The sequence below is a fragment of the Pteropus medius genome, unplaced genomic scaffold, assembly GCF_902729225.1.
Source record: "Pteropus medius unplaced genomic scaffold, Ma_sr-lr_union100, whole genome shotgun sequence".
Taxonomy (NCBI): Eukaryota; Metazoa; Chordata; class Mammalia; order Chiroptera; family Pteropodidae; genus Pteropus; species Pteropus medius.
In genome coordinates, this window is record NW_024348304.1 from 9,127,363 (window position 1) to 9,140,904 (window position 13,542).

General features: G+C 33.6%; 1 long non-coding RNA gene and 1 pseudogene across 1 annotated transcript in view; both read right to left on the reverse strand.

Annotated features, from left to right (window-relative positions):
- LOC120616264 (uncharacterized) overlaps positions 1–13,542 on the reverse strand; it is a 67,458-nt gene that overhangs the window by 37,851 nt on the left and 16,065 nt on the right. The gene's annotated exons all lie outside the window — the stretch shown is intronic.
- Positions 7,458–7,576, reverse strand: LOC120616300 (uncharacterized; annotated as a pseudogene).

A 13,542-nucleotide genomic window follows, 5' to 3' on the forward strand; every position in this document is an offset into this window, starting at 1 on the left:
TTAATCCGATTTAAATTGTTTTCATATTCAACAGCTGCACTGTCATTCATTCTGAAAACCATTCACACAAAAATATATACTATGTATTAAATACAACTCTAGACATTTTCCTAAAGATGTCTATGTTTTACCAGGTTTGAATAAAAAACAGCATCATTTAAATATTTAAATAAGTTAAACACGTTTCGTTTTCATATTTCCATTAATTTCAAAATATGATACTATGTTGAAAGTTTATTAAAATTTGTAACAAAAAATCAATGAATAAATCATCTTTTTAATTGCTTTCTTCAGAGGTAGTATGTAAACTCTTCATTAACTATGAGGTTATGGTGTATATAAAGCACTATAGATTCATTTCAATTCTTATGAAATGTTAAGTAGGTACCCATAAAACTTTTATGGAATTTCAGCCCAGGCAATGGTTGCTTCTTTACCTCCCTGTATAATGCAGCTCTATGACAAATACATTAGTTTGCTCAATAATACTTGAAGATAAACTGCCATTACGCTAGAAATAGTCACTACGCATCTACTCTTGTTAGCAATGCAACACTATCTTTAAACAAGCATCATTCATATTGAATTGATAATGTATTTCTGAAACTCCTACCCTCTACCAGAAATTATCTATCCAAGGCACTAATGATAAGTTGGGGAATGAAAAACACAAAGTCTTCGTCATATTGAAGGCTAGATTTAGAGGGGGAAGAAACACACACACACATACACACCCATACACACACGAAAAAGCCATAAAGAAGCTAAATTCTGATCATGATAAGCACGGTAATAGAGTATGAAAAGTCAAGTATTAATGTGAGCAAAGAAAACTCTCAGACATGACAACATTTGGACTAACAAATGAAAGGTAAGTTGGTCACGCAAAGAGGAAAGGAAGAGAACACTGAAAAGGGAAAATTAAGTGGAATTCTAAAGCAGAAGTGAGCGTGGCCTATATGAGGAACGGAAAGAAGCCCCGAGGGGCTGGAGCATAAGGAGGGATAAGAGATGAGGTCAAAGGAGCTGGGAAATGGGGGCAAGTACTACGACCGCCTAATCCATGTGGAAGCACCAAGGCAAGGACCACAGAGATACAAAGAAGTAAAATGCCTCTCAAATGGAAGCAGGATCTCTCGTGTGGGACAACATTAAATGGCTCGAACAGGCTACCATTACTATCGAATAGGCTCTAAATGTGCCATGTCTCGAAACAAAAGGTATCCAGGTCAAGGCAGATGCAGGTGGGGAAAAGTGTTCTATTCCACATAGGAATTCAATAGTCAGAGTTCAGAGACACTGCACCTTCACCATACGTCCTCCAGGACTGCTCTGGGTCACCACTTCCAGCTGGCAGAGGGAAAAGGGCACGTGGAATCATGAGTGGAAGACATTTTTTTTTTTTTTTAATGGGAGAGGGGTGGGAGGGGCATCAGTTATTTATTTCCATCTACCTTCCGTTGAAAAGAACTCAACCACGTGACCACACCTTATGGGAAGGGAGGCCAGGAAATATAATCCAAGAAGGACTGGAAATGATGATGTTTTAACAGACCCTGCCACCGTGCTGGCTTTCTAAATTTTGAGATCATATCACTCTTATCTATATCAGAAGTAAGCTGTCTTCCTCATTATTTGGGGAATGGGCAGGACCAGCAAAGTGCTTTAATAATTTAGATATCAGCTGTTCTTAGCGGATGTTTGCAATTTATATACCTTTCCTAAAAATCACTTTTTTAAATATTGCTTATCTGATAACTACTTTTTTGATGATAAAATGAGAATTACAAGCTTGGTACAGAGATACAGTTATTTTTGTTCAGAAATTATAATAACATGTATCTTGAAATCTGAATTATCAAGAAGATATTTCTTGATCTACTGAAATGACATCCCTGGAGATTTTATGCTAACCTGATTAAATTTGCATGTACAAAAGAAATGTGTACTTAAAATATAGCTTGACATGATCTTCAGCAACTACTTTGCACCATCTATGAGACTAAATTGAACCAGCCATCAATTCTCGAGAAATTCTTGATTATATTTATTCATTGTCTGATTTTTAATGCATATGAATGAACTTTCCATCAGCATTTCAGAAAGTCAGTGCCCTAGGCTTTCATCTGAAATACATTATTCTGTATTGTTCTCCAGTCCTAATAAATACACCAGATTGGAGAAATTATCTGTGTCAAATGGTTTAGCCACTCTAGGTATTTTCTGTCTATCCCTAAAAGCCAGACCACACAGACAGAAGCTTTCTGAGCTTTATTTTAATAACATACCCTTGTTTATTGTCTAAAGAAGTTATGTTATTTAGCCGAAGAAATCTGCAACTCATTCTCTTTAGAAAGACTAGAAAAAACTATCAAGTTTTGTTTTGTTTTGGTGAAAGTATGAAAAGTATAACTTACTTCCCCTTAGGAACTAATGTTCTTTCTTTTCAGGGGATGACAGTTCTGTGAGTGACCGTGTTTCACCCTTTTCTCTTGCCTGCTTTAAAGTTGAGCAAACGATTAGAGACCCGTTAACAGCCTATCAGTGTGGTCTTCCTTTCCTTATGACTCTTGCTTATATATATCTTCTGCTGATACTTTGTTTTGATTTATATTTCCTTTTTTTCTTTCTTTTTTTTTTTTGTATTGTTATTGTTACCTGTGTCAATGCTTTTTGGGAAAGATGAATATCTGAACAAATAAAAATGATACATCTTCTAAAGATTCACTGAAGCGACTGGTAAGGGGGATTGTTGGACCAGACCCCTCGGGTTTCTCACCATCTGCACATGTCTGCAGGCAACGGCATCACCGATGTGGATGGGAACTTTGGTGCTTACTCTGTTTCCATTCAAATTGATTTGAAGATTTACATGGCACGGGAAAATTTCATCTCCATATGACTCTATATGTGTAAAAAGGGCTTAAGCAAATTTCTGGAGTCAATGAGAAGGCTATCTCTAATTGTGATTGCACACTAATGTCCTATCTTTCATTAACGTGTAAATGCATGCATATGAGCATGCCCTTGGACTTAAACAGAGAACACATCCAAGGATTTTTAACATATAAGAAGGAACAGACAAATTAGAAAAGCTAGGCAAGGCATTTGATTGTACAGCCCAAAAGGGGAACTAGAACAGCTTTTAAGCAAGTTCTTTTCGCAGTGATGGAACGTAGGGTATCTGACTTTCTCTTTCTTAGGTCTGTACTCTGTCAAACTCTTAGAGCCAATGGAGTTCAGAAAAGTGTCTGGAACTCCTGAACAGTGGAAATCTAAAATACTTGCCACAGAAGCAAAAGATGAGTGTCGGCATTTATGAGGCAATTAGCTTGAAAGGGGGGTAGTGTAGTATAAGTAATGATATCTAAGCAGTACCTGAAATTTTAAAAGTTGCTTTTAGATAGAGTATCTCATTTGATTTTTAGGGAGAATAAAGCAAATGAACAAACAAGTAAAACACATTGGGGTGAAGAAAGAAAAGTATTATTAGTCATCTGAGTTCATAACTGTGGGATTTGAAGGTCAGAGAGGTTATTAGCTGCTCTAAATTCCATGGTTAGTTAAAAACGCTATGCTAAATTACAGTTCATAGATACATTGCCTCATTCAAGACCCGTGTACGGTTTCATAATTAAGTTGTTAATTACTTTAGCAGTTCCCCATGTCTGAATATATAAGAAAGATGAAATCTCATCAGACTTACTCTGTAAATTTTAGTAAATAATAGTGTCAGAATTGCGCTGCACTGTTAATATCAAGTCAGGGTCCAGAATTAATTTTTCTTAAAAGTCCCTAAATTTTCAATAAAAGTGTGTGTGTGTGTGTGTGTGTGTGTGTGTGAATGTTGGTAACAGCATAGTATAATGTGAACTTTGATATTGGCTTTTAAAATTATATTATCTAGTTTTATAGATTCCATACTTGGTAATATCTGTAATTTTAAAGATTCACTGATATAATTATAACTGTCTGCAGCAAGGCTGTACATAGCACTCTCTGCAGCCCTCACTCATCATGAAGTGTGTCAAATGCAATGGGCAGCAGAGCGTAGCTGGCTTGTGAAAACTCTCTCCATTTTCTCTACTTCAATGCCTCCTGACTTGACCCAGGAAAGATATACCAGCACTGGAACTTCACAGTTAAATCATCAAACAATATTAGTTATTTCACTAATCAAGTTGAGGGAGAAAGGAAACTACTGTCATTTTGTTTTCTAAATCTAACTCATAATTTTTAATAAATCAAGAGACACATTGGTATTAATCCAAATGTTCAGAGCAAAGCAAGTATTTAAATAAATTGTTGAAAGCACATCGGAGGTACAAATTTCATGTAACATAACAAGCTGATATTTCTCAGCAAAGTGCTTTCATTAAGAATAAAATTCAAGATCTAAACATGAATAGATTTATATTTACTATATTACATGGAATTTACACTTCAGATGTCTATATCAGATAAGGAGCAGTGAATTTTCCATTTTTACAAGATGACCCATGCTGGAAAAATAAAATTAGAATCAAAATCTCCTCCCAAACCAGAAAACCTCTTCACAAAGAAAGAAAATGATTTTTATAATTGAATAGCTATTAAACCGAATGTTACGTGCACCACAGACACTCCAACAAGAGACCGCAAAGACAGAAAGACAGTCAAGGGGACATGTCGCATTAGAAGGTATTCTCAGGACAATAACTAGTCCTCGAGGGGACTTGGCAGCACCATTCGTCACACAGTTTATCCTAGATTCACATGGTCTTTGAGGTGGCCATCTGTATTTGGTAATTGGCTTAACTCAAAGGAAAATAAATGTCTAACATCTTTATGATGGGAGAAAGTTTGGCATTTTGGAGCAAGGCACCCACTGAAGTTAGGCTCTTATCCTCCCCTTCAAAATTGGGAGTCAGGGGCCCTATCTTTGTTGATGATTATATTCCAAAGAGATGGTCCTGGGGCCCTGAGAAAGACATTTCTGGGCACTAAAGTTGGCAAGACGCTAATTTAGCTTTTATTATGAACTACTATTTGTCATTAGAAACTATTAGGAACTTTACTAACTATTCAAAACTTGGTGGGGTGATAGTGGGAGGAAGGAGGCAATATCGACAGTATCAGTGATGTGGCTTTGAACAGGCAAATGGAAGCATCATGCTGAGTCTGCTCTTTTATTATTAACTAATATGTTTTCCTCTGAGACTCTGCCTTAAAGACTCCATTTTAGCCTATTAAGCTATCAAGAGGATCTGATTTCTCTATTATCTCCTTTGCCACCTTGCAGTTTGTTTACATATGCATGTATGCATATGCATTCAGCATTTATGAATAAAATTCAGTGTCTCTTTATTATCCAGAGTAGGAAAGCTTGCACTGAGCTTGAAGTATTAAGCCCAAACATTATAGATATTCACATTATTTTTAAATGAGTACTTGTTTGCTGTAAATTTCTAAATCAGTTACTTTGAAAAGTCTACTGTGATAAAAGTTTGTTATTTCATAATGAAATTGCATGAACTATGTCCTAAAAAGTTTAGATTTTAATGAAACCTGGAGGAATAGGACTTCTGCTTAAGAAGACCTAGATCAGTTACATTGTAAAGATATCTCAACATCTTCATTTACATATTTGCATGTGTAAGATATTAATGTGGTAATAACGTACACATACATGAAAAACTCATGTTTGTACATGTATGTACATAATTAATGTTCCTATGATGCCCTCGGTTATTTCAATATAGCATTTTATTGCTTCATAAAGGACAATCTCTTTGAGGCTTTACTTTTCATGATTGTTGCTATGTCCTTTAAACTCTGAGTTACTTACTGATGTTGATAAATTTTTCTTCTAATTTTAGATTACACACAGCATACAATAAAAATCAGAGAATTTGTAGCCACACTGCCTCAGTTCGAGTCCTGGCTACAATAATTATTGACTTTGAACCTTGAACAAGTCACATAAATTTTTTTATGTCTCAGCTTCTTCATTTCTAAAATGAGTACAATAATAGTAATTTCCTTACCGGTAGTCACAAGGCCTCAATGAGTCAATATATGTAGACGGGGCAGCGTGGTGCCGTGAATTGGGAGTTTGTGGATTTGTGTTTCAGTTTCTATTTTGCGAGTAACTCCTAAATGGTTTTGGGTACATGGTCCTACCTTCTATTTCTGAAGTTCTTTCCTTTCCTTTAAAACAACAACAAACAAAACAAAAATGAAACTCTGGTAATCTCATATTCTTTCATTCTAATTGGTTATGGATTAGAGCCTTTGTTTACTTTTGCTCAAAGACAATATGAAACTTTTTTTTTTTTTTAATCACATAGCATGGCTGAAGTTTCTCATAAATTGCTGATATCCTGTCAACATACAGATAAAACAACAGATTATATTAAGATGTCCAAATATCATTTCATGTATTCTTAAAGTAGTAGTTTTAAAACATTTTTGACTACATAACACTTTATTCATATGACTTCATAGGCAGACACTCAAAATTTAGGAGGGAGAGAACAAGCCCACATGCACACTGTCAGTATGCCTCCTATACCAATATACAGAGGTTTAATGAAACGCTAAAGAACTCATTGTTCTGGTAGAATTTAGTTTAAAATGTGCTTTGGATCAAGTGAAAGAATTACTAATCATCATGAATCTTACCTCTTTTTTTTAATCTCGTTTTGTTATTTGCTGCTACCAAACAGCCATAGCTTTCGTAGTAATTTTAATAGTAACATTAATTAGTATGGTAAGACGATACTATTAATTAGAATTACAAAACTCAGGAAAATAACCCCTGCAGGGGAGTCTATCAGTAATGCCATGTTTTGCTGGAATGGTGCAAAACAGAGGGAGCGGGCCATGAAGTAATAGATCAGAATTCTAAAATTGAGGTTCTACCAGCAATTTGTTTTGGTATGTTAAACACACGAAGTCTACTCCATCATTTCAATAACATTTGTATTAAATGAAAGTCTCTGCCCGTCTCAGACCTCAGCAGAAAATATTTTCAATTTAGATTAACCACCTCCTAAAACAATCCTTTAGGGGGGGAAAAAAAAAAGCAAAATGCATGTGGATACGCTCAGGCTCAGTGATTTATGTGTTTGAAAATATTTTTTTCTGTATTAAGCTTACTATTTAGGAGGCTCTCTGTTGAGTCCTGGGTACCTGTCAACTTTTCTCCTACTCTCTTGTTCTTCTTTCCAAATCACATGGCTATTTATATTTTCTTTCCAGTCCCTTTTTTGGAGTTGCATCCCAATCCTCAAAACCTATTTAGAGCTCCTGGTAATTAATTTTCTCTATTTCTTGCTATAATTTACATTACTATTATTATTATTATTATTATTATTATTATTATTATTATTACTTTAGGCGAAGCAACCCTTTGTTGACCTCACAGATTGCAAGGACCTTGGCAGCTTACAATCCCTTATTTTTTTTATTTTTTATGCCTACGGCACCTGGTCTTCCTAGGTGGTCTCCCATCCAAGTACTAACCAGGCCCGGCCCCGCTTAGCTTCCGAGATCAGACGGGATCAGGCTTGTTCCAGGTAGCATGGTTGTAGACACATCATTTCTTATGATCCAATTAAAGTATCTCAGGATATAGCTTCATATTAAAGGAGTGCCGTGGCCATGCCTCACTCCCTTAGAGCAAATCCACTTGTGTAGGAACTTTGGATCCAACTCAAGCTCCAGCTTACAACACCCATTAAATATTACAATGGAAAATTCTGGTAGGTGATAGCTGTTGACATCTCTGTCTCTCTGATCCCAGGTTTTCACCTTATAAGATGACCCATGTCCTTAAAAGCTCAGTATGCGTCACCGTGGTCTTAGTTTTGATATAAAATGATCTAACTCATGAGTTTACTACGAACCTATGTGGAATCACTTTTTAAATATAAAATGGTGCATAATAAAATTTAGTTTGATTTAATATACAATTTATAAAAATAAGTTCAAAGATACTGTACAACTAAAGAGAAAACTGAAAACTACATGATGTTTTTCTCATAAAGTTAGTAAAACAATCATATTGACAATTCGGTAGCAGCAACAGTCAGATAAAATATCCATGTAATAACTTGAGATGTCATATTCATTTTACATTCAAGTGACATTACCCTTTTGGCAGAAGGTAGTGTTTCTGATATAACTTCAGGGTCTGAAAATAATGGCTAACCACCAGATAGATTAAGCATACATACAGGATGGCAGGCGATGACTGAATCTCACACATTAGATGTTTTCAGTCACACTATACACATGAGTGATTTCACATCACATCATATTCATAGGTAGTAACTGTAATTTTTTAATACAAAGGACATAGGCATATACTAATTTTTTTTTTCTTACATCATGGGTGGAGATAGAAAATTCCTTAATATTAAAACTAATTTTAACAATCCCTCACATATATATTACATGATAGTAATAGGACAAAGAACGGTTGAGCCAGAAAACAAATTGGTCATGGTTTATTATTGTCTTCCAGGCCCAATTCACCTTCCCTTAAGCCATTGCTCAGTGTTCAGTGAACAGATTTAATAAATATTCCTCACCTTCTCTTTCAAATCATGAAGAATCTGGAATAGACAGCATCTTCAAGGGTGAATGGAGTTTAATAGGGTTTAAAGTGTCCCTAGAATTTAAGACAGAGTTTTTTATTGGTTTTGCATGCTCTGACTCCTAAATCTTTTATGGAGCAAATCAAAGTGTGTTATGTGTGGGTGTGTGTGTGTGTGTGTGTGGTGTGTGTGTGTCTGTGTCTGTGTGTCTGTGTGTCTGTGTCTATGTGTGTGTATGTGTTAAAGTGGGGACAGGTACAATATGAGATCATTTGGTAAGACAAAATGATCAATACATCAGCCAACTTCAATTTACAGTGTGTGCCTTATAGTCTTGGTCTGACCAAATATCTATATGCCTGCTAAATCTTATAATGTAACCAAATTAAACAAAGATACAACACAATGTGAATATAGTTCAGTAAACTTTGGTTTGTTAACGTTCATTGACTATTCGATTTAGATTATTGTCTAAATCTAATGTGGAGGATCTTTTTAGAACATTTACACTTATTGTCTTTGGCCTTTTTGTTTTAAATGTGTCAGTATTTTAAGACCCAATGACCTGGACATTTATTTTTTTTCTATTTCTGAACAAATAAGACTTGGGAGATGGATTGTGATGTCAGAACTGTCTAGAATTGTGTGGCCAGGTGTCCATTCATAGTACATAATCAGCAAGCCAGGTAAATGTGGAATGAAATAGAAAAGGCAGAGAAGAGATTGCGCCCCCTCTTGCTCTAAGCCTCAGGTCAGTAGCTCACACCACTATACAAAGATCTCCCGTCCCTCATAGAACATTGTACAAGAAACTTCTTGACTTGGGATTTTCAGAGACTTATTGAATACAAGACCCTGAGTAAGAAAGTGAAATGTAAACTAAAGAATTTAGACAAATACAAAGCCCAACACAACAAAACTTGGGGATAATTAAAAATCAAACCACTATTTAGCTAAACTTCAGTTAAATATTAAAAATTCAACCAGTTATTGGTACGCAATAACGATAATCATTATGCTTTAGAATTAGTGTTTATCCCATCCATAATTAAAACTAAATACTTAAATATCCCTAGCTTCACTTACAAAAATGCAGTAAAGTATGCATGTTGTTCAAAAAATATTATACTGCTTAAAACTCAGTCTTAGTCAAAATCTGAGAAGAAACATTTGTCTTAAGACAAATGAAAATGCCAAAGCACACATAGTAGCTGAGAAAAAAAGTTATGGATGCTGTCTCTAACTACCCATTGTTAAAACTGAAAATGTTGCAATTAAGAAATTAAACCTTGTTTTCTGATCTGTGAAGTCCACAGTTCGCAAAATTAATTTTTTTATTTGCTTTCCTAATAGAGGGACAATCTTTTATGAGGGAAATGTTTAGTATATTTTATATGGGGCCTAATTTGTCAAGAGTTAATATAGTCATTGTACAGAAGTGTGCTTATATGAAATTAAATAAATTGAATGAATCCAGCACAGTATTATATTGTGTGAGTTACAAAAATAAAATATTCATGTGGGAAATTAGCCATATATACATGAAGAATTCTGAGAGAAAGAAAACGTGTTATGCAGTTTAGGAAAAAAGAGCAGTTAATGTTGGATTTAATAGATTAGGGAAATAATATGGCAGAATGGATTGCTGAGAAGAGAAATGGTAAAAATTAAAACTATATAGAAAAAAAAGATACTTTAGATCCGTTTAACTGAGACGTTGTTACTCCTTATCTTACGTTCCCATACAAACTTTTATCTTCTCAAGTAAAAAACAACATTCCTAAATCAATTTATTTTTTATTTCTTTCAATCTTATACCATATCCTGCTTACTTTTGATACTGTTTCCTTTTTTTCCCTTCCTAGTAGGCTATGTTGGCTTGTTGGAATAAAACTCTACCCCTCTAAATCATTTTCTAAAAATACATTTTCTTCCTTTTTGAAGTCGATTTCTATCATTTTTTTTTCCTTTGGACAACTCTCATTCCAAGAACCTAACTTTTTCAAGTCTAATTATAGCAGCCTGGCAGTCTTGTTTCTCAGAGAACACATTACTGAATTTGCTGCAGAAACAAATAAACAACAAATCTGCAGAAATTATGGAGTTGTAGAACAATGCCTTAGTATTTCACAATTGATTTTGTTTTTATTGTACATGTCTCCGTAGGAAATATAGAAAGACGCCTATTACAGCCTCAGTTAATAACTTTCTCTTCCCAGTGTTGTTAGGTAGGTATTTTTTTCTTTCATGATAAAATGAAAAAAGATAGCTTGAGGATAGAAGTAAAGATATTGTTTAAAACAATAAAATTTTAATGGAATTCTGTGTAGGCAAATGGGATGAGATCATATAACTGCTCCAACTCTAACATTTCTATTATGTATCTGAATCAAACAATAGACTTTTCTCGTCCCACACAAAAAGCAATCTTGGGTAAAAGCAAATTTGGTCATCTCTTTTAACGTATTTTACTTAACTGTATCTGGTTTTCAAAAGGAGAAAGTAATACATTTATTATATTCATCGAATTATTTAATATTCTTATTATAGATAGACACATTTATATAATCTCAACAAAAATATTTTATCTCCTGTCATATTCAGGATTGCATCTAAGGAATCAGAAAATAAATTTAGGAGAATTAGTTCAAGAGCAATAATACAATATATATTTAGTGAAATATGATTTTCAGGAACTGGTACAGATGTCAGATTAACCTGAACACACACACACATACATACACACACACTTATAGCAAAGTGTTTAAGATAAACAGGTGTGCATTTGACAGTAATTCAATTAGATAAAAAATTAGAAAACACAGGGCTACCAATGAATTTCCTTTTTCTTTCAGTCTGTTATGCTGAATATAAAATACGTAATTTCTGTAGATTGCATAATGAGGGATAAAGAATAAATAATATGCCATTGGTTAAATAGTGCTTCATTGCTGCATACTAAAAAACTTCACGATAAAGTGGGTATAAATTATATAGACTTTAATTATATTTAATTCTTTAGGATACTAAATTTCACTACACACACACACACATGTGTGCACGTGCACACACATACATGCACTCCTACCTACAGCTCCAAATGTATAAGCAAATCTGGTTTTAATTTGTTTTAGCTAATTTTTTTCATGCAAATAAAGCAGTGACTGGAGCAATGCGTTCACAATTTATGTTTTCCTAGAAAAATAATTATTTACTAAAGTAAGATATATGAGATATTTCCAGTATTATAAATTATAGTTTGTATACAATCAAGCCATATATTCATTCAACTAAAAAAAAAAAAAAAAAAAAGGATTACATACTATGTGGCTGGCTCTCTTAGAGAGATTAGAGAAGTGATTAAAAACAGACAAAAATATTCTTTTTATTGAGCTTACTATTTAATGGGTGGAGATAGATGCTAGACAAGGTAAACTAGTAAAATATATAGTATGTTAGGTGGTGACCAAGGTTATGCTGAAAAAGTCTATGATGAATGGAGGTTAGGGGGTGCTGATGCTGGGGAGTGTCCCTGTCAGCTAGATGTCTGGCAGAGCCTCTTAGGAATGAGGGAGGAACTCTGAAATATCTGGGGTGAGAATGTCCCCAGAAGGACAATCATTTCATATTCTCATTAATAAAAAATAGAAAAATGCTGGCTCTTTAAATGCACTGTGAAATAAATTATGTATAATCTTTTATAAGTATAAAGTATATTTGCCTTTTATTATAGAACTAAAAGAATAATCAAAATGTTCTAATTTAATTTCTTAGGCCTATAATATAAATTAGCATATAATATTTTTCCATAAATTCCATAAGGCAAATAATAATAACACTCCTCTGGTAAAAAAAAAAAAAAATTAGAAGAGTATGTGGAAAAGCCAATAATTGACTAATGGACATCATGCCATATACTAAATCCATTAAACTCTTATTTATGCAGTAATTATATTATGGTTTAATTATATTAAATGTTAAAACATTTAAATAATATTGTATTTTCAATGAAAATAGCATCTAGCTGGCAATCCATTACGCATTTTAAGTTTTGCATTATATTTTTGACGAGGGATGTGTTCTTCGATGATATATTTTTGAGGTCCCCGTGACAGTTCCCTGAATGGTATTTGTCAATCCAGGTAATCCATTAAAATGGTTTATTTCCTCTTTGCTTAACAACAACAAAAGTAGACTTTTAAAAAATATTAATTTTACAATGTCATGAAGAGATATTTAGAAAACACATTATTTGAAATATCAATACAGCTGCTTAGAGATTAATGTACTTGTCATTGCAAAAGCCTACAATTTTTGATTAATTTTTTGGTGCTCTAAAAAGATATGTAGATATTTTCTTTGCAGCATGTGTACTGTTTAGAACAGTTATTGGTTTACTTCAGAACACTATTTGTTAATGCTAAAAAAAAGAAGCATTTTGATTAGATATATTGAAGCTTATTTTGAAAGACAACTGATAAGGCAGTACTTTCATTTTGTTTTTACTCTTATTCCTTTGGAAATGTTGTAAATTTATTAAAGTGTAACGAAATAACAGATTTTTTTTTCATAAAATTAAGAGGCCTTTACCCTAGTCCTAGTGAGCTTGAGGAATAACAAATTTATTTCCTTCCTTCAATGAAAAATATCGAGGACACACTATATGCCAGGATTTTAGATTAATAGGACAATGTTGTGCAAAGTTAGATAAGTAGATAGATGACAGATGATAGGTAGGTAGATGATAGATAGATGATAGATTAGATAGATAGATAGATAGATAGATAGATAGATAGATAGATAGATAGATAGATGATAGATAGATAGATGATAGGATTATCAAACTAGTCTCTTCATATATTACCACACATGCCCACTAAATTAAAATTTATGAACCATATCATATGTTCAATCATCAAACAAATTATTTTTGAGCATCTGTTTACTTTTGCAACCTGCT